The following is an 8,489-nucleotide window of genomic DNA, read 5'->3' on the forward strand; positions in this document are numbered from 1 at the left end:
TTTCCTTACTTTCCTTGTTCCCTTCATACATCACCACTGCATCCCGCATAGTACTTCTAAGGTTCAGCATGGGACCCACAAAGTTTGCTAGTCTAAGTATCTGCAGCAGAGGGCGCCAGCTTCCCTCAGCAGCCTGCTCCCAACTTGAGGTCAAGGACTGGAGCTGATGGAGCAGAGACAGAAAATGAGGTCATTCCAGCTCTTTAGGGCTTGGCTCACTTGGCTCCTTGTCAACCGTTTTTACTGTTCTGACTGCTCCAATGGTCACGCAGAAAGAACAAACCATTACAGAGCACTGCAAATGGTCACGACTTTACTAACGTACAACCAGGTCTGGGACGTGACTAATTACACAGAGAAGCCTACCAATAATTAGCTGCTATATTTGATTATTGACAATGAGCATATTAGATAATCTGACTTGACATTCTGGAAAAGAGGTCAGTGGAGATCAACATTTTGGGGAAATACCCAAGTACACAGCCCTGAAACTACGTGCATGGAAAATAAGTGGTGTGCACAAGATAAAATTTGGACTGGGTACAAAAGAAAAAGTGTTAAAGAATGAGTGACACACATCTTATTCATCCTGAGATTATAAACTGTAAACTGTAAGAAGGTTATCCAAAAGTAAGGTAACAACAAATTGATGCTGCCCTTCATGCTCCACCTGAATTGAATTTAAGCTGTTAAAATCTGGAGAAGAGAATCAGTTTCAGAGAAGTGTTGATTCAACTGTATGGACATTTTTGGAAGATGTAGTTGGGGGTGCTGTTGTAGATTCTCTTATTTAGCCTTACTTGATTGGTATAAATTGGGTGGACAAAATAAGAGAAACCTGTCGGTATAATGCACCACAAATTACAGATGCCATACAGTTCAATCAGCATCTCTCTATTAGACTAGATTAGTCTTAACTACATGTAACCCTAATAAACTGCCAGCTGAGTGTATATATCCAATTTGCAGTCATGTTTCTAGCCACATCATGAATATACAGTAAGTGTAAAACCAGTTCCTGGAGAATCTCTCTGTCTACTAGCTAGTTGCTCACTTTGTGTTTGGTGATGGGCAGGTTGCATATGCTGGGTTTGTGAGTACGTTTTCACCAAAAACAGTAGCTACAGAAAACACCAACACAGACCAACAAAGAGCAGCAATAATGAGCCAAAACATTGAAGATGTGGGGCATGCTGTAAAACCAAGGCAATGAGCTGAAAAATGCCAAAATTGTCCAGTGGATTCACTATGGGCATCATTTTTTCACACTGTGTATAGTAATTTAATTCTTTGTTAATATACAGTATCTATATTCATTATAACAGTTTCAAGGTTGAGAAACCATCATGGACATGATTCAACAAATCCAGTGTTGCTGAGTGTCTTTAATGGGAAACAAACATCAGTTTGCTATGTCAAAATCCAAAGTTTTGTTGAGCCATCCATCCACCCTGACCTCTCCCCTCTCCAACTTTTTCAATTTCTCTCACACCCCCCCTAGTAAGCCTGCAAACATGTACTTTAGCCACACACTTTCTGCCATATACCCACATTTGTCCTTTTCACATTACCATGTAATATTTTGCACACAGCTACACATCCCATTTCTCACCATATACAGCTCTTTTAAACTTACATCACACTTCAGCTTATGCACTATATCTGATGTATTCTCGCTCTCATACTCTCTCACTCTGTAAACCCAATATCCTCTGAGGCTCGGGGGTTTTAGAGTGTAAAGGCAGTGCAGGGGCAGGAAGAAAGAGACTGCATTATCCACATCAAAGAGCCAGAGTTATCGGCCATAATCAATGCTTCCCCATTATGCACTCCACAGTCAGCCTCTTGCTCTCTCACTAATCAGATCAATATGCTTTATTGGCATGAATGAAATTCTGATATTAATATTGGTAAAAGAGGGGGGGTTTCATCAACAAAATTAGTAATGCACAGAAAAATGATGATTAATGGTTTAAAATAGTCCATAAGAAATCTGAACAGACTCCCCCCTCCCCCCAAACTTGTATTTTGGAGACTTGTGAAATATTAAATCTGACTTTTTGAAAGTCGAATGGGGTACAGAAACTAGATAAATAAAAGGCAGGACAAACAGCCAATCATAATTGTAGATATATTCAGGCCGATCATTGATACAAATGTTTATTTATTAGCATAAGAGCTATGCTATCAACGGCAAGGCATTAAAAGATATGAAGTACAAAAAATGCATATCCAGTATACACAGCTAGATACATACAGTAGCTGTACACAGATTCAGTGTACACCAAACATTCAGTGCATTTACATGAATCTAAATAACCAGGGAACAGTCGACCTTCTGCAATAATCTGGTTTCTTAAATGTCAAGTAAATGACAAACCTAATAACTCAGCTAAATGTCTTCTAAGGAAAGTTGATATCTGGGTTATGTGTAACCAGATTGTTAATCACCTTGTTACATGTGCATAAAGAAGACTTGAGACAGAGAAAGCAATTTTTTGATACACAGAGTGATATGTCCTGATAATCAAAGTGGAAACTGACAAATGTAGACACTAATATAGATAGCAAGTTTGTAGCCGAGTCACAAAAACTAATATAAATGACTCTAATAAAGCTATGATGAATTATTATGATAAAAGAAAAAGTATATAATGATTAAACAGTGATAAAGTAAGAAATCCTTCATGTGAATGGCTGCACTTATAGACAACACACTAAACAGAAGAATGAGCCAAATGAACATCACATTTTCTCACCGTCTTTCATTCATAATGACCCCTCTTCCTCACACAGCCAGGGCTATCGACCCCTTTCTTCCAGTAACCAGGCCCATGCCTGGAGTCAGTGACCCACTGAAACCCCCTGAATGGCTGCAGGGTCAGAAAATGAGTGTGCACCCCACCTCCGCAGTGGGGAGGCTTTTTATGGAGCCATGAGGCTGCAGCTCACACTGATGCAAATCCAGCAGCAGCACAATACAAAGCACAAAGCAGTCAGTTAATCACACTGTAACTCTCAACTTTCATTTGTTTTTGTTCTCTTTCATATTCCTCTTCCCTTATTCCTACTGAGGCTAAATGCACATGTTCTAACTTGCTTTGGATAAGGGCATGTACCAAACGAATGCAATTGGCATGAGTGGTGAGTCCATTGCTCTAAGATGCTTTTCTTCGAGTTTTGCGGTTTATCCAAAATGGAAACAAACCAGGACAAAGTCAGATCTCAGCACAAGATTCTCAATCTGTTAGCTCAGCCAAGAAGACTCAATGCTGCTATACATTAGGACTTGCAACATCTGGGCCTCTCAGTTAGCCGACAAGCCCCAGCCACTACCAGCCAGCCAGAAGAACGACAGAAACCGACAGTGTGAGCCTAATAATATGAGCCAACTACTCAGCCTGACATAATGCTAGCGTAAGATGAATAGGTCATCCTTATAGTGATAAAAAAAGTCACTCTAAAACCCCTGAGATTAAAACTAGCATCACTAGTATCCATTATGCCAGCTACAGTATACTGCAAATGAGGCCAAATCAAAACCAGAGGAGATGAGAAGACTTTAAATCCTAATGTAAGACCATGACAGTAAACTTAATGTAGCCTGAAAACAGTTCCAAACTTGCATTTCATTGGCAGTATTTTGAGTAAGAAGCAAGGAAGTACAATTAGTTATGTATATAGTATGCAAAATAGCACTACTGTACTTTCTTTTATTTCAAAACTAACACAGCCCGACCCCCTTGTGTTGCCAGGTCTGGATGACTGTTCAGTCTGGATATTTTAAGTTTTCCACAAGTCATGGCAGTCATCACTCTCTCTTCCTCCTCTGTCTCTCCACCCAACCAGGAAAATGTTGACAATGCCTATTATTCATCCATTTGATGCACTTATGTTGCTCTATACACACTTGAAGCTCTCCATTCACATTTTATGGAGTGATTAAAGGCCACATAGTGAAGTGTTGTTTCTCTCATAACTCTCAGCTTCTCCTGGTAAAACCTAACCTTGGGGACAGTTATGGTTCTTAACAAATAATCCCTTTCAAAGTGAACAATAAACCTTGTTCTGAGTGTGGCAGGATTTATTAGTGGCCTTTTGGACCCAAACCCTAAAACAGCTCTCCACCATATTTTTGCCTAGTGGTCACAGTTGAGAGTATACATCATTTGGCACATTACAAAAGTACAGAAACATTTTGCTACCAATTGAAAAAGGAATAAATTTCTCTGTTAGCTAAAACGTTCTCATTTTGAGGAGGACTTTTTTTCACATTGATAAGATAATAAATTCTCACTATAACAGGCTACTGTACCAATTTATTCAGTTTTGATGAGAACCTTTTTGTCATTATAACATCACTTTATGTCGCAGCACTGTGTGACTGATAAACTTCACATGAGGTGGTGGGGTGAGGGCAGACATTCACTCCTTGTCAGAACAGCATCTGCAGTCTGGTATACTAACACCAAAGCACCGAGGGTTTAATGATAATCCAAAATATAGTGATATGTAATAACGAGAGGTTTCTAGTAAAAATGGAATAAATTGGTATCTTGTAATAATGAAAACTATTTAGTTGTAATGTGAAAGAATCTGGTAAAAATGTGAAAAACCTCTTGCAACAACAAACAAGCAATACCTGCTGTAGAAAAGAGACTGTGAATACTGTTTGACTGAAGTATTTCTAATGTCACCAACTGCAAAATAAATCTTTAGATGATCACATGTTTAATTATAACAAATAAAATTATATACAGATGTATTTAGTGGTATTCAGTTTAATGGGCACACAGCCCGGCCCAGCAAGAGAAACACACTAATGCTTGTGTTATAGGTGAAGAGTGTGAAGCCCAAGAAACTGATCTACAGTACTTGTGTGAGACTGCTTATTACAACATTTCCCTTTCTGGTGATTTAGTGACCAACACATATCTTGGCGTAGACGCTCCTCAGCCTTCCTTGCATCAACATTTGACCTCACAGTCCACATGTACACATTACAAAGTAGGCAGACTAATGTATCTTGCACATTCATGCTCCACACATAGAATCACCCTTTTCTATTTAAGGCATTTTGGATGATTTGAGGTTAATGCTGGTAACAATGCCAACCTGCCATGCTGATAGTAATTAGGTATAACATTCACCATATTTTTGTTTTAGTTTTACATGTTAGTATTCTAAGATTTTATAATTAGCAATAAACACAAACACAGCTGTGGCTGATGAGAATGTCATGAGTAAGAAGATATTTTTCATAAAATCAAGGACTGAATACATAAAACCTTTGACCTGAGGATAGTGCTGGATGAAAAGCTATGTGATGGAGGTTTTTACAGCTCAATATATGGGGAACATGAATGTGTGTGCCAAATCACATGGCAATTCATCCAACAGATACGGAGACATTTCACTCGCTAGAGAAAAGGATCACCAAAGTTATTACTACTCATCCTCTCTTCACCCTTGATAGCAATACCAAATTTTAAGACAATCCAGCTGAGACACATCACTAAAAGTCTAACATTGTCCACCTGCTAGTAGCCAGAGGAACAATCTGAAGCTCACCAACTTTATTGAGATGCTTCCTCTGTGCACCGTGAATGTCTGTACAAACTTTCATAACAATAAATAAAACAGTTGCTGATATATTCCAGTCTGAAGCACAGTGGTTTACTGACCGACTGACCAACACTACCATTCCCAGGGCCAGGCTAAGAACATGAAGTTCACAAAAAGGGTCATACTTCCAAGGTAGTAAAAGCTTTTAATCTTATTTAAAACACAGTCTTTTGTATAATGCCTCTGTCTTAAAAATAAAAGTGAAATGGTCACTTTTTGTTACAGATTTGCCTAACACTTCAATCTCTGATGTCCAGTGGTGTGACTGTAAAAGTATAAATCAGTCATTTGATTTGGAAAACGCATCATGCATATATTAGATGTACATTTGGTGCCTTTTTGTTTTAATCTTGTAATAAGTGAAAGGAAAGGTGCACGTAGTGACCTGCAGTGTATTTGTGCATAATAGAGTTACACTGTAAGAGAGATTGTTGGTTGTGTGCCTATAGGAAACCTCCTTCCTATCTCTCTCTCGGCTCTGGTTTGCTTCACTTAATTCTATCTCCCCATCTCCTGATCCATCCATCAGTGTCTCACATACACAACCTCCCCCTTACACACACCCTCTTCCTCTCTTCTCTGCTTGTCTCACATCACGTCTCTTTGCAACTCATTTTCACTTCCATCATCCTTTCCTTTCTTTGTCTCTCTCTCTCTCGATGAGTGAGTGAATGAGTGGGTGAGTGAGTGTGGGTGAGCAGGCATAGCCACTGATGCACTCCTGGTCATTAATAAAAGTTTTATACACAGTCAGGAAATGCATTTGAGCCCCGGTGGCTGGAGCTCCTCTCAGACACACAGGAAATGGGTGCTTGGCCGACAGCCAATCCTGCTATTTCAGGGGTTTGTCCGGAGCCAATCAAGCTGGGCCTGGTCAGTTAATGGATCACTGCCTGTGCTCTTCTCTTTGCCGAAATATCAGCAACAATTAACAAATGTGTGGGGGTGACCAAGGTGAGACCTCTGTGAAAGTGCAACCTGAAAAACAGTGAAATGTGAAAGTATTGCTCTAAGTCTAAAAATGCATGCAAGCTTCTGATAAGGCAAAGGGCAACGTGTTCCTTGTATAGTCTCAAATCTGTAATATAATGCGAACCTTTGCTGAAACAGCACGAGTTTCTACAGAGCTCTAAAGTGAAAAACATTAAGTGAGTGGTTGACTGCAGGGAGAAATTATGTTCTCAGAGATGGACTGGCAAAATAAGAACAATTATTCATCTTGGCCTGTGGACTAAATTAAAGTGGGGAAGAATTACTGCAAACTGTTTCTTAGTGTTTTATCGAAAATGCTGCCACTAAATCAGACACATTTTGGCAGTTTCACTGGGATTCTTATTGATTAATTTGTTAATTTTTACCAAAACGGTATAGTATCAGAGTGATTTCAAACAGTATAACACATGAGACAACTAGGAATCTGACTAATTTTCAAGATATACCACTAAAAAGACAAAAATGTCCATATGCTAGTCATGCTAGAATTAAAAGTCAGGTTATCACCAAATGCCAACAGGCTTCATCCTCTGGGACCAATGAATGCCTTTATAATATTTAAAGAGCCCATGACATGCTTTTGTGTGTTTTCTGACTTATCTACAATGTTACAGCGATGAATTTCGGTGGGTCACTGTCCACTTTCATATTCTGACTCAAACATGTCAGGTAGGATCCTGGTTCCTCCTATTTAGCCCAGATTTTCTGGTTTTAACAACTGACAAAGAAATGTCTGGTGGTAAGCTCAAACATCAGGCTTCAAATATGCCCTCAGAAACCATATATGTGACTCTATGACATCACTTCCTATCTGACAGTTCACCACTTCAGCATCAGATAATAGCATCCCATCTAAAGGATGTGTGTTGCTCACATTAGAGACATGCTGTAATGTGTTGTGTAAACTGACACCCATGTGCTTCATGGGTGGGAAGCTTCCATCCCATAAAGCACGCACTGTTGCTGACACACACCAGATTCTATAGCAACTGGTTCTCTCTCTCTCTCTCTCACACACACACACACACACACACACACACACGTCTTTATGCCTTTGTGTGGCCCACGTTCTGTGACTTCTTTGCGAGGGCCACCACTTCTACTATAGCTACAATGGTGCAAAACACAAATCTATCATGAGGTGGCACATGAGAATCAAAATGTCACTTCAGAATTCAGAAAACTCAAAATAAAAAACAATCTTTTTCTTCTACACGTGTGAGGACCGGAGCCTGTTGCCAAGCAGATTTGATGAACAGGACCTTCTGTCACAAAGCACCAAAACAATGCTATGTTATATCACTAGATTTTAGCAGATCTTTCATAACTGTCCCATCTTACTTTCCTGGTTAACCCAAACCACAGCATTACAGAGATGGAAGCATGTGGGTTTTTTTTTTATTTTGCCAATGTAAAGTGTATTTAAATCTAATTGTATTCACTTCTATTAAAAATGTATTATAAAAATGGTATATGGTATGCATCTCTGTATTTAAAACTGGGTAGTTTTGCAGACATCTAAACTTTAGGTTTTTTCAATCTTACATGTCACTTGCTAAGTTTGCTTAACACCAGTAACACTGAAAGCAATGTTTGTCAAAGTCCTCTAATCTTGATTTACCTATTTTAATTCACCCACTCCATTGATAGAAGCTTGATAAACAATTTAGCACACGAAATTAGTCACGACTGGCTTTATTTGCACAGCATAAATTAAAAATGAACTACAACAATTTCCTTTTTTGAGACATGACGGAGTTGTGGACATTATTCCTTAAATCTTTCCAGTTGTGACTGCCCAGTGCTGGTCCTGCTTCAAGTGCCTTGAGGCAGACCTCTTTACCAGGAACTCTTTGCATAGTGATGCACTG

General features: G+C 39.2%; 1 long non-coding RNA gene across 1 annotated transcript in view; it reads right to left on the reverse strand.

The window, feature by feature from the left end:
- LOC109959170 (uncharacterized) overlaps window positions 1–8,489 on the reverse strand; it is a 45,985-nt gene that overhangs the window by 8,591 nt on the left and 28,905 nt on the right. The window lies entirely within an intron of this gene.

Source organism: Monopterus albus, unplaced genomic scaffold (assembly GCF_001952655.1).
Source record: "Monopterus albus unplaced genomic scaffold, M_albus_1.0 scaffold38.1, whole genome shotgun sequence".
Classification (NCBI taxonomy): domain Eukaryota; kingdom Metazoa; phylum Chordata; class Actinopteri; order Synbranchiformes; family Synbranchidae; genus Monopterus; species Monopterus albus.